Here is a 23554-nt window from a genome sequence, read left to right as displayed (position 1 = left end):
CAAACCCTGAGTCCCTAAAAGACAAGGCATGAGGCAAATGCCTAATCTGTAGACAGGCGGGACACTGGGCCAGAGAGTGTTGAAACCATGACAAGTCTCCTAAAATGGCTTGCTACAAATGCCATCAATTGGGACTTTGGGTGGCACTCTGCCCTCGGGACCCAAGAGCCTCAAGGTCAAGCGCCAAGCCTTCCCTGATGATGGTTCAACAGGACAGAAGTGGCCCACTCCAGCCAGCTCACCTGTCACAGAAAACCATCATGGGACTGGAGCCAAGGGTGCAACTGGATGTGGCAGTAGGTCTGAGAATTTGTTGGTTGACACAGACCAATGTGTCAACTACTCTGTCCTGACCTCCTACTCTGGTGCCTTCTCCTGCCAAACCTGTACCATTTTGGATGCTATAGGAAAAACAATTACAAAAAGATTCATCTAAGCACTGTTTCTGGGATGGATGGAAAAATATTTTCCCACCAATTTCTAGTGGTCCCCGAGTGTCCTACTTGCTTATTGGAAAGAGATCTTTCCCTGCCTTCGAAATCTTGCAGTTATTACAATCCTGATAGAAAATGCTTTAAAATTCTCTTTTGGGGGCAAACTGACTACTTTTACCAACCATCAAGTGAAACAACTCTTGAATGGGAGAGGCCATTTATGGATGTCTGATCAAAGTATCCTCAGATATCAAGTAGTGCTGATGGGAAATCCAGACCTGACTATATTCCCTTGTGAGGTTCTTAATCCAGCTGCCCTCCTGCCTACCCCTGAGGGCTCTCTCCCTTTTCACTCTGGCCTGGAAACCTTGGACCTCTGGGCAAAACCCCGAGAGGGATTGTCAGAAGATCCTCTGACCAATCCTGAGGAAATCTGGTACACTGATGGAAGCGGCTTTGTCTTGGATGGAAAAAAGAATAGCTGGAAATGCAGTAGTCTCCAATTTTGAGACCATAGAGGCTAAACCTTTGCAACCGGGTACTTCAGCTCAATTAGCTGAGCTCACAGCCCTGACGTAAGCTTTAGAGCTGGGAAAAGGAAAAACAGTAGCCATTTATACTGGTGATACATGCGCATGCTGTTATTTGGGAAGTAAGAGGCCACTTGACCACCCGAGGGTCCCCAATCAAATATGGTGATCAAATCCTTAGGCTCTTGGAGGCAGTCCATCTGCCCACTGAGGTTTCAGTCTCCCATTGTGCTCCCCAAAAGGGAGCACAGAAGTGACAGGAGGGAACCAAGCAGTCGATCAGGCAGCTAAGAGAGCAGCATTACAGAATAATGACCTAATAGGGGTTGCCACCTTAGTTCCACAGACTAATTTGCCAGAAACTGCTTCATATACTGAAGGTGAGACCCTTAAAGACTAGAGTGAGGGATTTCAGGAAGATCATATGGGGTGGTTCCAAAAGGAGGGACTCCTTTTTCTGCCTGGGAACCTCCAATGGAAGTTGGTTAACTCCTTACATGCCACCACTCATTTAGGGGAAAAGGCCCTCCAGGGATTATTAGAAAGGTCCTTTAGAGGAACAAGCCTCCAAACGACTATAAGGCAAGTGATCACCTCTTGTCCCATTTGCCAATTAAAGAACCCCCAAGGAGCTCGAAGACCCCAGCTGGCCCAGCTCATGCAATGACGTGGGATCTACACAGGAGAGGACTGGCAGATGGATTTCACCTAGATGCCAGTTTCTCAAGGGTATAAATACCTATTAGTCATGATATATACATTAACAGGAAGGATCAAAGGCTTTCCCACCCAGACTGAGAAGGCTGAGGAGGTGGTAAAAAAAAAACTGCTCCATGAAATCATTCTGAGATTTGGTCTGCCCAGGTCATTACAAAATGACAATGGGACATCATTTACTTCTAAGGTCACCCAAGGGGTCTCGAACGCATTGGGCGTTACTTATCTCCATTGTGCCTGGAGGCCTCAGTCTTCATGAAAAGTAGAAAGAGCCAACTAATTCTTTTTTTTTTTTTTCCATTTATTTATATTGGTTGGAGGCTAATTACTTAACAATATTGTAGTGGTTTTTGCCATACTTTGATATGAATCAGCCATGGATTTACATGTGTTCCCCATCCTGAACCCACCTCCCACTTCCCTCTGCATCCCATCCCTCTGGGTCATCCTAGTGCCCCAGCCCTGAGAACTTGTCTCATGCATCAAACCTGGACTGGCGATCTGTTTCACAATTGATAATATACATGTTTCAATGCTATTCTCTCAGATAATCCCACCCTCGCCTTCTCTTGCAGAGTCCAAAAGTCTGTTCTATACATCTGTGACTCTTTTTCTGTCTTGCATAAAGGGTTATCATTACCATCTTTCTAAATTCCATATATATGCATTAGTATACTGTATTGGTGTTTTTCTTTCTGGCTTACTTCACTCTGTATAATGGGCTCCAGTTTCATCCACCTCATTAGAACTGATTCAAATGTATTCTTTTTATTGGCAGAGTAACGTTCCATTTTGTATCTGTACCACAGCTTTATTATTCATTCATCTGCTGATGGGCATCTAGGGTGCTTCCATGTCCTGGCTATTGTAAACAGTGCTGCGATGAACACTGTGGTAAACATGTCTCTTTCAGTTCTGGTTTCCTCAGTAAGTATGCCCAGCAGTGGCATTGCTGGGTCATATGGCAGTTCTATTTCCAGTTTGTTAAGGAATCTCCACACTGTTCTCCATAGCGGCTGTTTGCATTCCCACCAACAGTGTAAGAGGGTTCCCCTTTCTCCACACCCTCTCCAGCATTTATTGCTTGTAGACTTTTGGATAGCACCCATTCTGAATGGCGTGAGATGGTACCTCATTGTGGTTTTGATTTGCATTTCTCTGATAATGAGTGATGTGGAGCATCTTTTCATGTGTTTGTTAGCCATCTGTATGTCTTCTTCAGAGAAATGTCTGTTTAGTTCTTTGGCCAATTTTTTGATTGGGTCATTTATTTTTCTGGAATTGAGCTGCAGGCACTGGTTGTATATTTTTGAGATTAATTCTTTGTCAGTTGCTTCATTTGCTATTATTTTCTACCTTTCTGAAGTCTGTCTTTTCACCTTGCTTATAGTTTCATTCATTGTTCAAAAGCTTTTAAGTTTAATTAGGACCCATTTGTTTATTTTTGCTTTTATTTCCATTGCTCTGGGAGGTGGGTCATAGAGGATCCTGCTGTGATTTATGTCGGAGAGTGTTTTGCCTGTGTTTTCCTCTAGGAGTTTTATAGTATCTGGTCTTACGTTTAGATTTTTAATCCATTTTGAGTCTATTTTTGTGTATGGTGTTAGAAAGTGTTCTAGTTTCATTCTTTTACAAGTGGTTGACCAGTTTTCCCAGCACCACTTGTTAAAGAGGTTGTCTTTTCTCCATTGTATATTCTTGCCTCCTTTGTCAAAGATAAGGTGTCCATAGGTGTGTGGGTTTATCTCTGGGCTTTCTATTCTGTTCCATTGATCTATATTTCTGTCTTTGTGCCAGTACCATACTGTCTTGATGACTGTAGCTTTGTAGTAGAGCCTGAAGTCAGGCAGCTTGATTCCTCCAGTTTCATTCTTCTTTCTCAAGATTGCTTTGGATATTCGAGGTTTTTTGTCTTTCCATACAAATTGTGAAATTATTTGTTCTAGTTCTGTGAAAAATACCGTTGGTAGCTTGAGGGGGATTGCATTGAATCTATAGATTGCTTTGGGTAGTATACTCATTTTCACTGTATTGATTCTTCTGATCCATGAACATGGCATATTTCTCCATCTATTTGTGTCATCATCTTTGATTTTTTCATCAGTGTTTTATAGTTTTCTATATATAGGTCTTTTGTCTCTTTAGGTAGATATATTCTAAGTATTTTATTCTTTTCATTGCAATGGTGAATGGAATTATTTCCTTAATTTCTCTTTCTGTTTTCTCATTTAGTGTATAGGAATGCAAGGGATTTCTGTGTGTTAATTTTATATTCTGCAATGTTACTATATCCATTGATTAGCTCTAGTAGTTTTCTGGTAGAGTCTTGAGGGTTTTCTATGTAGAGGATCATGTCACCTGCAAATAGTAAGAGTTTTACTTCTTCTTTTCCAATCTGGATTCCTTTTATTTCTTTTCCTGCTTTGATTGGTGTGGCTAAAACTTCCCAACTATGTTGAATAATAGTGGTGGGAGTGGGCGCCCTTGTTTTGTTCCTGACTTTAGGGGAAAGGCTTTCAGTTTTTCACCATTGAGGATAATGTTTGCTGCGGGTTTATCATATGTGGCTTTTTATTATGTTGAGGTATGTTCCTTCTATGCCTGCTTTCTGGAGGGCTTTTTATCATAAATGGATGTTGAATTTTGTCAAAGGCTTTTTCTGCATCTATTGAGATAATCATATGGTTTTTATCCTTCAATTTGGTAATGTGGTGTATTACATTGATTGACTTGTGGATATTGAAGAATCCTTGCATTCCTGGGATAAAGCCCACTAGGTCATGATGTATGATCTTTTACATACGTTGTTGGATTTTGTTTGCTAGAATTTTGTTAAGGATTTTTACATCTATGTTCATCAGTGATAGTGGCCTGTGGTTTTCTTTTTTTGTGGCATCTTTGTCTGGTTTTGGCATTAGGGTGATGGTGGCCTCATAGAATGAGTTTGGACATTTACCTTCTTCTGCAATTTTCTGGAACAGTTTGAGTAAGATAGGTGTTAGCTCTTCTCTAAATTTTTGGTAGAATTCACCTCTGAAGCCATATGGTCCTGGACTTTTGTTTACTGGAAGACTTCTAATTACAGTTTCGATTTAAGTGCTTGTGATGGATCTGTTAAGATCTTCTATTTCTTCCTGGTTCAGTTTTGGAAAATAATACTTTTCTGAGAATTTGTCCATTTCTTCCAAGTTGTCCATTTTATTGGCATATAGCTGCTGGTAGTAGTCTCTTATGATCCTTTGTATTTCTGTGTTGTCTGTTGTGATCTCTCCATTTTCATTTCTAACTTTGTTGATTTGATTCATCTCCCTTTTTTCTTAATGAGTCTGGCTAATGGTTTGTCAATTTTATTTACCTTTTCAAAGAACCAGCTTTTGGTTTTATTAATTTCTGTTATGGTCTCTTTTGTTTCTTTTGCGTTATTTCTTCCCTAATTTTTAAGATTTCTTTCCTTCTACTAACCCTGGGGTTCTTCATTTCTTCCTTCTCTAGTTGCGTTAGGCATAGAATTAGGTTATTTTTTTGATTTTTTTCTTGTTTCTTCAGGTAAACCTTCCCCTTAGTGCTGCTTTTAAAGTTTCCCATAGGTTTTGGGTTGTTGCGTTTTCATTTTCATTAATTTCTATGCATATTTTGATTTCTTCTATGATTTGTTGTTTATTCAGAAGTGTGTTATTCAGCCTCCATATGTTGGAACTTTTAATAGTTTTTTCCTGTAATTGAGATCTAACCTTACTGCACTGTGGTCAGAAAAGATGACTGGAATGATTTCAATTTTTTTGAATTTACCAAGGCTAGACTTATGGCCCAGGATGTGATCTATTCTGGAGAAGGTTCCAAGTGCACTTGAGAAAAAGGTGAAATTTATTGTTTTAGGTGAAATGTCTATAGATATCAATTAGGTCTAGCTGGTCCATTGTGTCATTTAAAGTTTGTGTTTCCTTGTTAATTTTCTGTTTAGTTGACCTATCCATAGGTGTGAGTGGGGTATTAAAGTCTCCAACTATTATTGTGTTTTTGTTGATTTCCCCTTTCATACTCATTAGCATTTGCTCACATATTGTGGTGCTCATATGTTGGGTGCATGTATATTTATAATTGTTATATCTTCTTCTTGGATTGACCCTTTGATCATTATGTAGTGTCTTTCTTTGTCTCTTTTCACAGCCTTTAGTTGAAAGTCTGTTATATCTGACATGAGTATTGCGACTCCTGCGTTCTTTTGGTCTCTGTTTGTGTGAAATATTTTTTTCCAGCCCTTCACTTTCAGTCTGTATGTGTCCCTTGTTTTGAGGTGGGTGTCTTGTAGACAGCATATATAGGGGACTTGTTTTTGTATCCATTCAGCCAGTCTTTGTCTTTTGTTTGGGGGCATTCAACCCATTTACATTTAAGGTAATTATTGATAAGTATGGTCCCGTTGCCATTTACTTTGTTGTTTTGGGTTCGAGTTTATACAACCTTTCTGTTTCCTGTCTAGAGAAGATCCTTTAGCATTTGTTGAAGAGCTGGTTTGGTGGTGCTGAATTCTCTCAGCTTTTGCTTGTCTGTAAAGCTTTTGATTTCTCCGTCATATCTGAATGACACCCTTGCTGGGTACACTAAACTGGGCTGTAGGTTATTCTCTTTCATTTCAGGACTTTAAGTATGTCCTGCCAGTCCCTTCTGGCCTGAAGAGTTTCTATTGAAAGATCAGCTGTTATCCTTATGGGAATCCCCTTGTGTGTTATTTGTTGTTTTTCCCTTGCTGCTTTTATTATTTGTTCTTTGTGTTTGATCTTTGTTAATTTGATTAATATGTGCCTTGGAGTGTTTTGCCTTGGGTTTATCCTGTTTGGGGCTCTCTGGGTTTCTTGGACTTGTGTGACTATTTCCTTCCCCATTTTAAGGGAATTTTTCAACTATTATCTCCTTGAGTATTTTCTCATGGCCTTTCTTTTTGTCTTCTTCTTCTGGGAATCCTATGATCCAAATGTTGGGGCGTTTCACATTGTCCCAGAGGTCCCTGAGGTTGTCCTCATTTCTTTTGATTCTTTTTTCCTCTCTGCTTCATTCATTTCCAGCATTCTATCTTCTACCTCACTTATCCTATCTTCTGCCTCCGTTATTCTACTGTTGGTTCCTTCCAGAGTGTTTTTGATCTCATTTATTGTATTATTCATTATTAATTGACTCTTTTTTTATTTCTTCTAGGTCCTTGTTAAATATTTCTTTCATCTTCTCAATCCTTGTCTCCAGGCTATACATCTGTAACTCCATTTTGTTTTCAAGATTTTGGATCCTTTTTATTACCATTATTCTAAATTCTTTTTCAGGTAGATTCCCTATCTCCTCCTCTTTGGTTTGGTTTGGTGGGCATTTTTCATGTTCCTTTACCTACTGAGTATTTCTTTGCCTTTTCATCTTGTTTATATTGCTGTGTTTGGAGTGGCCTTTCTGTATTCTGGTAGTTTGTGGTTCCTCTTTATTGTGGAGGTTCCTCCCAGTCGGTGGGGTTGGACGATTGGCTTGTCAAGGTTTCCTGGTTAGGGAAGCTTGCATCGGTGTTCTGTTGGGTAGAGCTGGATTCTTCTCTCTGGAGTGCAATGGAATGTCCAGTAGTGAGTTTTGAGATGTCTATGGGTTTGGTGTGACTTTGGGCAGCCTGTATATTGACTCTCAGGGCTATGTTCCTGTGTTGCTGGAGAATTTGCATGTTATATCTTGCTCTGGAACTTATTGGCTCTTGGGTGGTGGTTGGTTTCAGTGTAGGTATGGAGGTTTTTTTTATGATCTCTTATTAATTGATGTTCCCTGTGGTCAGGAGTTCTCTGGTGTTCTCAGGTTTTGGGCTTAAGCCTCCTGCCTCTGGTTTTCAGTCTTATTCTTCCAGTAGCCTCAATACTTCTCCATCCAAACAGTACTGATAATAAAACTTCTAGGTTAATGGTGAAAAGATTCGCTACTGTGAGGGACACCCAGAGAAGTTCACAGAGTTACATAAAGAAGAGGAAAGGGAGGAAAGAGATAGAAGTGAGCAGGAGGAGAAAAAAGGGGGGAACCAAGAGGAGAGAGACAGATTTAGGCAGTACTCTGTTCCCTAAGTGTTCTCTACAGCCCAGAACACCCATAGAGATTCACAGAATTGGGTTGACAAGAGAAGGGGGAGGGAGGAAATAGAGGTGACCTGGGGGAGAAAAAGGAAAGTCAAAAGGGGGAGAGAGTAATCAAGCCAGTAATCACACTCCTGAGTAAAAGTGGGTACTGAAAATTGGATTCTTAAATGTACAAAATTGATATCAAATACTGAAAAACAAAGATTAAAAATCTAGAGTAGAGGTTAGACTCTTAAAAATACAATATTAAAAAAACAAAAACACAAAAAGTATAAGCAATATATATGAAGTTCGCTTTGAAAATGGGTCCTTTTTTTTTTTTGCAAGGTCATAGTGGGTTATAAAAATGAAAATTAAAGGAGTAATCGAGGACTTAAAAAAGAAGAAGAAAAAAATTTTTAAATAAAAAAATAATAACAGTAAAAATATATTTAAGAATTTCTCTGGAGCTGTTGCAGGCAGTGTGGGTTCAGTTCAATTTCAGACAGTTCCTTGTTCCAGCTTATACTTCTCAATATCTATAGGCCCCTTCCAGTGTAGTCGGTGTTAACTATAGGGATTTTAATCTGTTGCACCCGTCATTTCTAAAGCGGTTGTCTTTGTTTATTTGGCTTCTGTTTGCTGGTCTCTTCAGTGTCTAATTTCTGCCCTGACACAAGTGGGCAGAGGTGGTCTCTTGTTTAGGTTCGCTTGTTCAGTCGTGCTGTGGGGAGGGAGGGGCACTGCTAACAAATATCACTGGTGTGTGTGGGGAGTACTCGCAGTGTTTTGGCCACACTGGGTTTGCCCCCACTCACAGCATGTGTGCTCTCCCCATCTACACTGCTCAGGCTTCAGGTTGCTCTACAGGGACCGGGCCCTGAGTTGCGTGCACTTCCCAGGTCTAAGCCCCTCAGGTTCAGGTTCTTGGGTACTCCACAAAGGCGCAGACTCAGTTGGGCTTGTGTTTTGTGCCTTTCCCGGTCAGAGCAGCTCAGGCAACCAGGTGCTTGAGGAGCACACACTCTTCAGGTGCAGTGTGACTTATTCCCTCTGTGGTCCCAGCCTCAGTTTCTGGGCGCGCCCAGTCCCATGTGCCTTGTGTCTCTTCTGGGGAGCTGATCTCTGGCTGCAACCCACCCGGTGGATGTCAACCATCCAGAATCCCAGGAAGTCTTTGGTTAGAAACTGGAAGCCTGTTTGCAGTTTGGTAGGGGATGCCCTCTCTGGGGCTGAGTTTGCCCTTTTCTGGCTCTGGCTGGCGCCCGCCTCCACCCTGCCTCCAATGGGGGATGGGCCGGTCCGCAGCTGGGTAGCTCTTCTCTAGTATTGCTCAGTTCTTTGTTCTGTGAACGGGCTGGCAGTGCCTTGGGTTAGGGCTTTTCGCAGGTTAATTCTCTCTCTCTCTCTCTTGCTATCCCACAGTTTAGGTTGCTATCTCACGTTAGCTCCCTCAGATTGCCCTCAGGGCATTCAGGCCCAGTCCTTGGCCTAAGCAATGCCGCCCACTATTCTCCGTTCAATCCCCACTAGCTGGTGGTGGATGCGAGCGTCTGGGGGTACTTTTCTGCTGGGAATTGCCTTTAGGCATGTAATCTGTGGGCTGTATTTATTTATTTTTCCTCCCAGTTAGGTTGCCCTCTGAGATTTGAAAACTTCCCACAGACCCGCCGGTGAGAGGGTTTCCTGGTGTTTGGAAACTTTCTCTATTAAGACTCCCTTCCTGGGATGGATCTCCATCCCTAACTTTTTGTCTCTCTTTTTATCTTTCATATTTTGTCCTACCTCCTTTTGAAGACAATGGGCTGCTTTTCTGGGTGCCTGATGTCCTCTGCCAGCATTCAGAAGTTGTTTTGTGGAGTTTGCTCAGAGCTCAAGTGTTCTTTTGATGAATTTGTGGGGGAGAAAGTGGTTTCCCCATCCTATTCCTCCGCCATCTTAGCTCCTCCCCCAACCAATTCTTAAAACCAAGCAATAAAAAAAGATAACCCAGGAGACCTCCATGGGATGGAAGGAGGATTTACCAATAGCTCTCCTATGGCACTCATATTGCCCCTAAGGAACAGGTTGGTTTTATTCCTTATGAGATGTGATACAGGAGACCTTTTGTTTATGTCAATGACCTCTTCTTACATCCAGAGGCTCAGACCCTCTGGTCTTATACCATGGCCATTGGGCAATTCCAACAAGATACATGCTTGTGGGGTGTCAACCAGGATCCAAAAGATTCTAAACAGCCCCCACTATATGCTCCAGGGACTGAAGTCCTAATTAAAGTCTGAAAAGTTGGGTCCTCAAAGGCTTAACTCCAGCCCACATGAAAGGGGCCCTGTCCTGTAATACTTTCTATACCCATAGCAGTCACTTTACCAGAGCATGACTCTTGGATTCACTACTCATGAGTCAAGCCATAGAAGAAAATAGAAGAGAATACTCAATAGACCTGTGAACCCGTGGGAGATCTCAGATACCTATTCAGGACTACAAATGAGTGCCATTCTAATGAACACCCCCAAAATTAAGTTTCTGGGGATAAGAATCCTCAGGATAGCTCTAAAGAGTCAAGACTGCTTGGCAGGGGTTGTACTTCAAAATAGACAGGAGAGAGATCTCCTGATTCCTGAACAAGGAGGGACTTGAGCCATCTTGAATGAGAAGTGTTGTTTCTGGGTAAATACCTCCAACTAAGTTAAAGAAAGTCTCACTGTCCTCAAGAAAAGCATTCAGATCCTACAGGATCCCAAAGAACAAGCTGGAGAGTTCTTGGGGTGACTACAATCTCTCTTTGGGGGATCCTTCTCCTGGTGAGGGGGAATTTGAAGTTGACTAATGCCAATATGTTACTGGAGATCAGTAGAGAAATAACTCCAGAAAGAATGAAGGGATGCAGTCAAAGCAAAAACAATACCCAGTTGTGGATGTGACTGGTGATAGAAGCAAGGTCCAATGCTGTAAAGAGCAATATTGCATAGGAACCTGGAATGTTAGGTCCATGAATCAAGGCAAATTGGAAGTGGTCAAACAGGAGATGGCAAGAGTGAATGTCGACATTCTAGGGAGCAGTGAACTAAAATGGACTGGAATGGGTGAATTTAACTCAGATGACCATTATATCTACTACTGTGGGCAGGAATCCCTTAGAAGAAATGGAGTAGCCATCATGGTCAACAAAAGAGTCCAAAATGCAGTACTTGGATGCAATCTCAAAAACGACAGAATGATCTCTGTTCGTTTCCAAGGCAAACCATTCAATATCACGGTAATCCAAGCCTATGACCCAACCAGCAACACTGAAGAAGCTGAAGTTGAACGGTTCTATGAAAACTTACAAGACCTTTTAGAACTAACACCCAAAAAAGATGTCCTTTTCATAATAGGGGGCTGGAATGCAAAAGTAGGAAGTCAAGAAACACCTGGAGTAACAGGCCAATTTGGCCTTGGAGTACAGAATGAAGCAGGGCAAAGGCTAACAGAGTTTTGCCAAGAGAACACACTGGTCATAGCAAACAGCCTCTTCCAACAACACAAGAGAAGACTCTACACGTGAATATCACCAGATGGTCAACACTGAAATCAGATTGATTATATTCTTTGCAGCCAAAGATGGAGAAACTCTATACAGTCAGCAAAAACAAGACTGGGAGCTGACTGTGGCTCAGATCATGAACTCCTTATTGCCAAATTTAGACTTAAACTGAAGAAAGTAGGGAAAACCACTAGACCATTCAGGTATGACCTAAATCAAATCCCTTATGACTATACAGTGGAAGTGAGAAATAGATTTATGGGACTAGATCTGATAGACAGAGAGCCTGAAGAACTATGGACTGAGGTTTGTGACATTGTACAAGAGACATTGATCAAGACCATCGCCAAGAAAAAGAAATGCAAAAAGGCAAAACGGCTGTCTGAGGAGGCCTTACAAATAGCTGTGAAACGAAGAGAAGTGAAAAGCAAAGGAGAAAAGGAAAGATATACCTATTTGAATGCAGAGTTCCAAAGAATAGCAAGGAGAGATGAGAAAACCTTCCTCAGCGATCAATGCAAAGAAATAGAGGAAAACAACAGAATGGGAAAGACTCGAGATCTCTTCAAGAAAATTAGAGACACCAAGGGAACATTCCAGGCAAAGATGGGTTCGATAAAGGACAGAAATGGTAGGGACCTAACAGAAGCAGAAGATATTAAGAAGAGGTGGGAAGAATACACAGAAGAACTGTACAAAAAAGATCTTCATGACCCAGATAATCACAATGGTGTGATTACTCACCTAGAGCCAGACATCCTGGAATGTGAAGTCAAGTGGGCCTTAGAAAGCATCACTACGAACAAAGCCAGTGGATGTGATGGAATTTCAGTTGAGCTATTTCAAATCCTGAAAGATGATGCTGTGAAAGTGCTGCACTCAATATGCCAGCAAATTTGGAAAACTCAGCAGTGGCCACAGGACTGGAAAGTTCAGTTTTCATTCCAATCCCAAAGAAAGGCAATCCCAAATAATGCTCAAACTACTGCACAATTGCACTCATCTCACACGCTAGTAAAGTAATGCTCAAAATTCTCCAAGCCAGGCTTTAGCAATACGTGAACCATGAACTTCTGGATATTCTAGCTGGTTTTAGAAAAGGCAGGGGAACCAGAGATCAAATTGCCAATATCCGCTGGATCATAGAAAAAGCAAGAGAGTTCCAGAAAAACATCTATTTCTGCTTTATTGACTACATCAAAGCCTTTGACTGTGTGGATCAGAAGAAACTGTGGAAAATTCTGAAAGAAATGGGAATACCAGACCACCTGACCTGCCTCTTGAGAAACCTGTATGCAGGTCAGGAAGCAACAGTTAGAACTGGACATGGAACATCTACTGGTTCCAAATAGGAAAAGGAGTAGGTCAAGGCTGTATATTGTCACCCTGCTTATTTAAATTATATGCAGAGTACATCATGAGAAATACTGGGCTGGAAGAAGCACAAGCTGGAATCAAGATTGCCAGGAGAAATATCAATAACCTCAGATATGCAGATGACACCACCTTTATGGCAGAGAGTGAAGAGGAACTAAAGAGCCTCTTGATGAAAGTGAAAGAGGAGAGTGAAAAAGTTGGCTTAAAGCTCAACATTCAGAAAACTAAGATCATGGCATCTGGTCCCATCACCTCAGGGGAAATAGATGGGGAGACAGTGGAAACAGTGTCAGAATTTATTTTTGGGGGGCTCCAAAATCACTGCAGATGGTGACTGCAGCCATGAAATTAAAAGATGCTTACTCCTTGGAAGGAAAGTTATGACCAACCTAGATAGCATATTAAAAAGCAGAGACATTGCTTTGCCAACAATGGTCTGTCTCGTCAATGCTATGGTTTTCCCAATGGTTATGTATGGATGTGAGAGTTGGACTGTGAAGAAAGCTGAGCTCCGAAAAATTGATGCTTTTGAACTGTAGAGAAGACTCTTGAGGGTCCCTTGGACTGCAAGGAGATCCAACCAGTCCATCCTAAGGGAGATCAGTCCTGGGTGTTCATTGGAAGGACTGATGTTGAAGCTGAAACTCCAGTACTTTGGCCATCTCATGGGAAGAGTTGACTCATTGGAAAAGACCCTGATGCTGGGAGGGATTGGGGGCAGGAGGAGAAGGGTATGACAGAGGGTGAGATGGCTGGATGGCATCACCGACTTGATGGGCATGAGTTTGAGTAAACTCTGGGAGTTGGTGATGGACAGGGAGGCCTGGAGTGCTGTGATTCATGGGGTTGCAAAGAGTCGGACACGACTGGGTGACTGAACCGAACTGAATGCGCCTACTAATCTCTGTTATCACCATATTGATATTGCTTATGATTGTTCCATATATTATCAATAATTTAACCTGTTTTGTCTCTGCCCAGGTCAACAAGTTACAACTTGCAGTGCCAGTTCAACAAGGGTATGTAAAACTCTACCCTACCCTTAGATGGACTGCTGTAAGGACTCTGAAGTTTGAGACTTAGCAAGAGGGAGGCCCAATGTCCCTTGCTGTCCCAGTTCAGCAGGAAGCAGCCAGAGAGACCTCAGTGTCCATATTCCCAAAGAACTGGGTCCCTGATCTTTTGAGTGGGGAATGTTAGGTAGCTAGAATAGGAAAAAAGAGTCTAAAATAGTGGTGGCTAAAAGACAAAGAAAGGAAAACGCCTGCAATAATAGAACAAAGGAAGGTTCGAGGACCGGAGTGAGAACCTCAGGTGAAGCAAACAGCCCTCCTGGCTAGCACAGTTTACATAGGGCAGGCTCAGAGGGAGGAGAAAAAACATATAAAAAGAGGAGCCAGAATTGAGCCTCTGGTTTCTCTTCTCTTCACGTCCTTTGGGTCGGCTTGCCCTCACTCCTTGAGAATGTATTTTCCTTTGCTTGCCAAATAAAACTGAGCTGTAACAATGATCCATCTGTCTTTTCAAATTTTTGCTGTCGTGAGACAGAACTGAGAAAATTACACACTCTCCCGACCTAAGTAATACAAGAAGATCATATCGATAACTAGAAGTGGGAGTTAAGGTTGTACCAGAATCTCGTAAACTACTATATGCGGTCATTTTTTGAAAACTTTAAAGGATTTGAAGTAAAACAGAAAGTGTTTTTTTAAAGCTTCCTTGAATAACTTATCTCTGTGATATCTTATTTATTTATTTATTTTTGTGATATCTTATTTAATACTGTGGTATTGTACAGAACCAGGGTTGAAATCTGTAGTATCCTTTAACCATGGAGTCCCCTGTGTGACCACATGAATCATTTTCATTTCTCCAAAGCAACTGAAAATTTCAACCCCCTCCCCCTTTTTAAAAATAACAAATAGGTTAATTCACATTGTGGGTATGGATGCTTAACTATTTCTTAAGTTTGCAGTGACTTGTCTATCTGTCTTCGTACTTAAGAAATGAGAGAACAAATTTGAAATGTAGTGAAAAATGACTGTTACTGAAATATGATGGTCTTAGTTTTAAAAAAGCTTTGGGACTATGTAATTAATATTTAGAGAAATTTTATTCAGATCTCTTGCTGTATCCTTTTTGAGGCCTATAGACTCTTAAAGCAAGATTCCTTTCAGAGTCATTATTTTCACCCTATTATTTATTAATCATTTGCTTAATCTGTGTTTTTCTGTTGTATTAGATAAAATAGTTAGCTGAGAATTCCATAATGTGTTTTATATTGTTAGTTATGTTATAGGTGCAGTTTCTTTTGCTATGTATGAGTCTTTCCTGAATGACATTTTTTCAGGAATTAAAAAAAAAGCCCTGAACAAAAGGGGATAAAATAAAGTTTCAAGAAAGAAAATCCTAATCAGCAGTGACAGTGTAAGAGAAAGAAGAATGCCACTAGGTCATTTTGGGGATGCACTTATATGGTGTCAGTGCTTCTTTTAATGATGACTAATGTCTTTCTTGGAGTAAGCACATGCTCCAACATACTCTCCAGCCTAGAAAGAGAGCACTCAGCAATAGGCACCACTCAGCAAAAGCATTTAGATGTTCTAAAATAAAGGATTTTTAGTACAATCAGTTTGATAGTATTGTTAGAAAAATGCAAACGATTCTAAGGCATTTGTCAGCACACTTTAAGCCGTTTTATGTCCAGTACTGAGATACTATTTTAAGATTCAAATGTAGATAAATGAAGCAATATTAGTAAGATGTGCTCCTTACCGTGTTACTTTCAGGGGTGGGCACATTTATTTCCACCACACAAAATCACTCAAGAAAACTTTAAAAAGAGACACACATGCGGCAGTTTTTTTTTTTTTTTAAATTACACTGCATTCCTGTATCCTGAATAAGTCTTTTATAGTTACAAAAAGAGAATGAATGACTCATAAAATAAAATCTAGATCTTTGATCTTAAATATGGGGCTTCCCAGGTGACTCAGTGAAAAGAATTTGCCTGCTAATGCAGAAGATGCAGGGGACGGGTTCAATCCCTGGGTCAGTAAGACCCCCTGGAGTAGGAAATGGCAACCCATTGAGAAAGTCAATTCCTAGGCAGGTTGATAAGAAGTCCAGGGTCCCCAAGGAGGAGACATGGGTCTGGGACTCTCGAGGAGGAGATAGGGGTCTGGAGTTCTCAAGGAGGAGAAAAGGACAAACATTTTTTTCTTTAAGCCTGAAGCTGATTACACAATAAAACAACTCAGCTTAAACTCTGTACTAAGGATTATAAAATAACAATGTATCCTGCTTGAGGACAGTTTCTCCTTCTTGAAAACCTTCTGACTAATCCTGTTATCTTAAAATGTATATTCTGGCAGTGGTCTGGTAAGAGCTCTCTATTGTTAAGTTCTAATCCTATTTGAAAGTGAAAGTCTCTCATTCCTGTTCCAACTCTTTGCCACCCCATGGACTATACAGTCCCTGGAATTCTCCAGGCCAGAATCTGGACTGGGTAGCCTTTTCCTTCTCCAGGGGATCATCCCAATTCAGGGATCAAACCCAGGTCTCCCACATTGCAGGTGGATTCTTTACCAGATGAGCCTCAAGGGAAGCCCAAGAATACTGGAGTGGGTTGCCTATTCCTTCTCCAGCAGATCTTCCTGACCCAGGAATTGAACCGAGGTCTCCTGCATTGCAGGCAGATTCTTGACCAACTGAGCTATCAGGGAAGCATGACAGAGTAGAAGGACACATGCTCATCTTCCCCTGAGGGAACTCCAAAATTACAACTCACTTCTGAACAACCGTTGATGGAGAATGTTGTATCCCACCAAAAAGAGATACCCCATATCCAAGGGCAAAGGAGAAGCCCTGTCAAGATGATAGGAGGGACTAAATTGCATTTAGAATCAAACTCCATACCCGCCAGAGATGCTTGGATGGCTCAAACAAAACCTTGTGTGCACCAGGAGACCCCACAGAGACTAAGCCAGACCTGCCTTTGAATGTTTGAGTGTCTCCTGCAGAGATATAGGTCAGCAGTGGCCAGCCACAAGGGCAGGGGCTCTGGGTGCAGCAGACCTGGGTATGGCATAAGCCCTCTTGGAGGAGGTCACCGTTAATCCCACTATTCAGCTGCCAGAACTCACACAGGACTGGGGAAACAGACTCTTGGAAGGCATAAACAAAACCTGTGTGCATAAGGACCCAGGAGAAAGGAGCAGTGACTCCACAAGAGACTGACCCAGACTTGACCAGGAATGTCCAGGAGTCTCCGGCGGGTGGAGGCATGGGTTGGCAGTGGCTTGCTGCAGGGTCAGGGGCACTGAGTGCAACAATACCTGCATGGAAACTTTTGAAGGCGGTCCCTATTATCTTCATTACCTCCGCCATAGTTTGGCCTCAGGTCAGATAACAGGGAGAGAACACAGCCCCATCCATCAACAGAAAATTGGATTAAACATTTACTGAGCTATGCCCTTCCCATCAGAACAAGACCCAGTTTCCCTCTCAGAAAGTCTCTCCCATCAGGAAGCTTCCATAAGCCTCTAATCCTTCTTCATCAAAGGGCAGACAAAATGAAAACCGCAATCACAGAAAACTAATCAAACTGATAACATGAACCACAGACTTGTCTAATTCAATGAAACCATGAGCCATGCCATATAGGGCCACCCAAGATGGATAGTTCATGGTGGGGAGTTCTGACAAAACATGGTCCACTGGAGAAGGAAATGGCAAACCACTTCAATAGTCTTGCCTTGAGAACCCCATGAACAGTATGAAAAGTTGAAAAGATATGACACTGAAAGATGAACTCCCCAGGTCGGTAGGTGCAAATATGCTACTGGAGAACAGTGGAGAAATAACTCCAGAAAGAATGAAGAGATGGAGCCAAAGTAAAATAGCACCCAGCTGTGGATGTGACTGGTGATGAAAGTAAAGTCCGATGCTGTAAAGAACAATATTGCATAGGAATCTGGAATATTAGATCCATGAATCAAGGTAAACTAGAAGCGGTCAAACAGGAGATGGCAAGAGTGAACACTGACATTTTAGGAATCAGCGAATTAAAATGGACTGGAAAGGGTGAATTTAACTCAGATGACCATTATATCTACTACTGTGGGCAAGAATGCCTTGGGATAAGTGGAGTAGTCCTCATAGTCAATAGTCAACAAAAGAGTCTGAAATGCAATACTTGGATGTGTCAACTACAAATTGGCACTTACCAAGAGCATTGCCAATGACTGAACAACAAAGGCATTTGCCATCTGCCTCTATTGAGATTGAACCCCATGCTGCTATAGCTGTTGACATTCAACAATCCCTGACGGAGTTCAAGGAGGAGTGAGGCACTCTGTGCTCCAGGGAGTCTGGTGTGACAGGTCTTTAGATAGTTGGATGTTTTTAGGAACAGATTTTATGATCTCAATCCTTGTATCTCCTCATATCTAGGGAAGCACTAAATCCCTTCATGGTGACATCATATCCTCATGAGTAACAGAAAACCTTTTGTAAATTGAGTGCTTCATGGTATTGAACTCTCCCTTCACCAAAACCTTATATATTGACTTTCCCCCACTGCTACTTTGGAGCAGTCTCTCAGAGCTATCGGAGAAGCTACCTCCCAGGCTGCAGTCCTCATTCTGCCCCAAATAAAACTTAACTCACAACTCTCAAGTTGTACATCCTTCTTAGTCAACAGATGCAATCTCAAAAATGACAGAATGATCTCTGTTCATTTCCAAGGTAAACCATTCAATATTACAGTAATCCTAGTCTGTGCCCCAACCAGTAATGCTGATGAGGCTGAAGTTGAATGGTTCTATGAAGATCTACAAGACCTTATAGAACTAACACCCAAAAAAGATGTTCTTTTCATTATAGGAGGCTGGAATGCAAAAGTAGGAAGTCAAGAAACCCCTGGAATTACAGGCAAATTTGGCCTTGGAATACAGAATGAAGCAGGGCAAAGGCTGTCAGAGCTTTGTCAAGAGAACGCTCTGGTCATAGCAAACACCCTCTTCCAACAACACTAGAGAAGACTCTACATATGGACATCACCAGAAGGTTAATACCAAAATCTGATTGATTATTCTTTGCAGTCAAAGATGAAGAAGCTCTATACAGTCAGCAAAAACAAGACCAGGAGCTGACTGTGGCTAAGATCATGAACTCCTTATTGGGAGATTCAGACTTAAATTGAAGAAAGTAGGGGAAACCACTAGACCATTCAGGTATGACCTAAATCAAATCCTTTATGATTATACAGTGGAAGTGACAAATAGATTCAAAGGATTAGATCTGATAGACAGAGTGCCTGAAGAACTATGGATGGAGGTTCATGACATTGTACAAGAGGCAGTGATCAAGACCATCCCCAAGAAAAAGAAATGCAAAAAGGCAAAATGGTTGTCTAAGAGAAGTGGAAAGCAAAGGAGAAAAAGAAATATATACTATTTGAATGCAGAGTTCCAAAGAATAGCAAGAAGAGATAAGAAAGCCTTCCTCAGTGATCAGTGCAAAGAAATAGAGGAAAGCAATAGAATGGGGAAAACTAGAGACTTCTTCAAGAAAATTAGAGATACCAAGGGAACAGTTCATGCAAAGATGGGCACAATAAACAACAGAAGTGGTATTGACCTAACAGAAGCAGAAGATATTAAGAGGAGGCATCAATACGCAGAACAACTATACAAAAAAATCTTTTCATGACCTAGATAACCACAATGGTGTGATCACTTACCTAGAGCTAGACATCCTGGAATGTGAAGTCAAGTGGGCCTTAGGAAGCATCATTATGAGTAAAGCTAGTGGAGGTGATGGAATTCCAGTTGAGCTATTTCAAATCCTGGAAGATGACACTGTGAAAGTGCTGCACTCAATATGCCAGCAAATTTGGAAAACTCAGCAGTGGCCACAGGACTGAAAAAGGTCAGTTTTCACTCTAATCCCAAAGAAATGCAATGCCAAAGAATGTTCAAACTACCACACAACTGCACTCATCTCACACACTGGCAAAGTAATGCTCAAAATTCTCCAAGCGAGTCTTCAATAGTATGTGAACCATGAACTTCCAGATGTTCAAGCTAAATTTAGAAAAGCCAGAGGAACAAGAAATCCATTGGGTCATAGAAAAAGCAAGAGAGTTCCAGAAAATTATCTACTTCTGCTTTAGTGACTACACTAAGGCCTTTGACTGTGTGGATCACAACAAACTGTCGAAAATTCTTAAAGAGATGGGAATACCAGACCACCTTACCTGCCTCCTGAGAAACCTGTAAGCAGATCAAGAAGCAACAGTTAGAACCAGACATGGAACAACTGACTAGTTCCAAATTGGGAAAGGATTATGTCAAGGCTGTATATTGTCACCCTGCTTATTTAACTTATATGCAGAGTACATCATGGGAAATGCCAGGCTGGATGGAGCACAAGGTGGAATCAAGATTGCCAGGAGACATATCAATAACCTCAGATATGCAGATGGCACCACCCTTATGGCAAAAAGCAAAGACGAGTTAAAGAGCCTCTTGATGAAGGTGAAAGAGGAAAGCGAAAAAGCTGGCTTAAACCAGCTTTCAAAAAACAAAGATCATGGAATCCAGTCCCATCACTTCATGGCAAATAGATTGGGAAACAATGGAAACAGTGACAGACTTTATTTTCTTGCGCTCCAAAATCACTGCAGATGGTGACTTGCTCTTTGGAAGAAAAGCTATGACCAACCTAGACAGCATACTAAAAAGCAGAGACATTACTTTGCCAACAAAGATCTCTCTAGTCAAAGCTATGGTTTTTCCAGTAGTTGTGTGTAGATGTGAGAGCTGGGCCATAAACAAGGCTGAGTGTCAAAGAATTGATGCTTTTGTACTGTGCTGTTGAAAAGAGTCTCTTGGACTGTAAGGAGATCAAACCAGTCAATCCTAAAGGAAATCAGTTCTGAATATTCATTGGAAGGACTGATGCTGAAGCTGAAACTTCAATCCTTTGGCCACCTGATGTGAAGAACTGACTCAATGGAAAATACCCTGTTGCTGGGAAAGATTGAAGGCAGGAGGAGTAGGAGATAACAGAGGAAGAGGTGGTTGGATGGCACCACCGATTTGATGGATGTGAGTTTGAGTAATCTCCGGAAGTTGGTAATGGACACAGAAACCTGGCATGCTGCAGTCCATGGGGTCTTGGATTCAGGAGGCCTGACCTAGGGCAGTTTCATTATATATGAAGCCAGTGACTTGTACTCTCTAAGCTTCAGTCTCCTTTGAAAGGTGCAATAATAATTCATTTCCTATATACCTCCTAGGAATGCTCACTCAGCCAATCATTCCCTCAGCAAATATTTCCTGAGCTATTAAAAGCAGAAAGCTCTGCTAGTGCAATACAAATGATAAAGCTTGTGGTGGAGGACTGAATACTGACTGGGACAAGAAGGAAAGGAGAAAACTAAAAACATGGGGCTGTGAAGGGTGAATAGGAGTTAAACAGGTAAAGACTGCTTCTAGAGGTTTGTGCACTGAGAAAATCATGGAGATCATAAGTCAAAAAACAAGGGATGGGAAAAACTTCATCTTCAGTCTCTTACATTATGATGTCATAATTCTCCCTTCTAAGATCAAATCTAATGCCCATGATTCAAAAATCAAAACACCAAAGATTTCCATGAAGAATTACTTGGAAGCCAGCTCTCTCAGGGGCCTCCAGTTTCCTCCTGAATAGCTCTCTCACCAGCTTAACTCTAGACCCAACACCATCCTCATTTGTCTGCCCTCATGATGATAGGTGGTTCACACACAACTGATGGGGTCACATTCTGGGCACCTGTCCATATTAAAGGTCAGGGGCAGGTAACCACTTACACTCAACCTCCTCCCTTCACTTACACTCAACCTTCCTCCCTCTTGGGTTCCTCTCAGATCTCGTCTTCCCCTTCCACTTAGACTCTGAACAAAGAGGCTTTCCTTTATTGGTTCAGAAATGTGGTTTAACACTAGGAATAGTAAAGAGAGTGAGGGACCATCATCCCATGCTTTTAGAGTGATCAGTCTGAGCCCTTCTGCAACACCAGACTCTAGCGGATCTGCCAAGTTTCCTGTCCAGGACACTCCCATCTAACCCTCCTGCCCTATCCCTGGTCTAGCACTGAATACCACCTGGCCCCTTTTTGGAGCAATATGAACTAGCCAAGTGACTTAGGAATCGGGTTGTGTGTGAAGACTGGTCCAAAGGTCTCAGCTGCAGGCAGGAGCTGAGGGAGATGCCATTTTACTAGTCATGTGCACTGCCGGGAGGTCTCCTGTGTCACCCAGGCCCTAGGCTAGGAAGGGCAGGGGTGGGAAGGAAGGGGACCTGTGCAGAACCAGAAGAAAGCAGGGCTGGGTGCAGAGAGACTGGAGGAGGAGTGCAAGGGGCCTGGTTCTGGTCAGTGCCCAGGGTCAGGAGGACAGGCCTCAACATGCTCTCCAGGAAAGGCAGGGCTGAAGAAGCCCGTCGTCACTCAGAGTGGCTGGGCACACATGCAGGAGATTCCAAGGTGATGTCCTGTGGGGGAGGTGCCACCAGCTGTCCTTGATTTGGGTCTGACACCCGCTCCCAGCAGCCAAGGCTTGTGCCCAGTTGGCTCCTCCCAGACCCTCCAGCACAGCCGTCTACTCTAGGCTTCTGAGGAGCCTGAGGCCCTGCCTGTGAGGAAGGGCTGCCAAGGGACTGGAGAGAAGGCCAGCCTGGACACTGTTCAAGTCTCATTTGGGGTGAAGAAGCCCCTTGTGCCTGGCCAAGTCTGTAATGTCTTCCCCGCTCAGCACAGGGTGGGCACTGGCTGGGCCCCTCTACAGATGTGGTGAGGAAGCCACCACGGAAGAGCAGGAGGCTCCTTCCCTGACAGGTGCTGGTGTGAGCATCTTCCCTCTGAGCCTTTGGAGACAAGCCCTTTCTCCTGACTCAGCTGTCACAGGAGCTTCAGGTGCCAGGCAGCATGTGGGGTATGAGGAACCCCAGAGTGTGAGGCTGCAGGGGGGTCAGACACACTTTCCCTGCTGGAGTTCTGACCCCACAGAACAGGTATCATATCCCCTCCTCCTCTCCGCTGCCTTCCCTCCACTTCTCTCTCTTCTGTTTCATCCAGCTCCTTTCAGAGAAGACAAGTACACTCCATATGACATTGTGAACTTTATTAAGGGAGGGCAAGAGAGGGGAAGCCAAATGACTGACACATGGGTAGGCCCATCACCCATTGGAGACAGCCGGGGACAGGCCGATGGTGGTCACACAAGACTTAACAGGTCCTGCAATGGCTGCCCAGGTGTCCTCATCCTAATCCCCAGATAGGAGAACAAGCCTGTCTTATCTGAGTTGTTCATCTAATCACAAAGGTCCTGGTGAAAGAGAAAGTGATGTGAAGACAGAAGCAGAGGGAGGTTTGAGATGCTGCTGGATTCACATAGGGAGGAGGGCCCAGGAGCCACGGAATGCAAGGATTGCAGCTCTAGATGCAGAAAAGGCAAAGAGTGGGACTCTGTCCTAGATTCTTGGAGGGGGAGCCTGCCAACATCTTCCTTTTTCCAGGGAAATCCACTTCTGATTTCTCACTCCAGAGCCTTCAGAGAATAACTTTGTATTGTTCTAAGTCTCTAAGATATTCTGCACTGTGCTGTCAAGTCCAACTCTTTTCCATTCCATGAACTTCAATCCACCAGGCTCCTCTGTTCATGGGATGTCCCAGGCAAGAATACTGGAGTGGGTTGCCATTTCCTTCTCCAAGGCGTCTTCCTCACCCAGATATTGAACTTGAGTCTCCGGTAGCTCCTGCATACCAGGTGCGTTCTTTACCCCATGAGCCATCAGAGAAGCCCCAAGTCCCTAAGCCAATGGTAAATTATTTTAGAAGTAAATGTACAT

Source organism: Dama dama, chromosome 20 (genome assembly GCF_033118175.1).
Source record: "Dama dama isolate Ldn47 chromosome 20, ASM3311817v1, whole genome shotgun sequence".
Classification (NCBI taxonomy): Eukaryota; Metazoa; Chordata; class Mammalia; order Artiodactyla; family Cervidae; genus Dama; species Dama dama.
The sequence above is the reverse complement of the archived record's forward strand: the minus strand, read 5'-3'. Positions refer to the sequence as shown.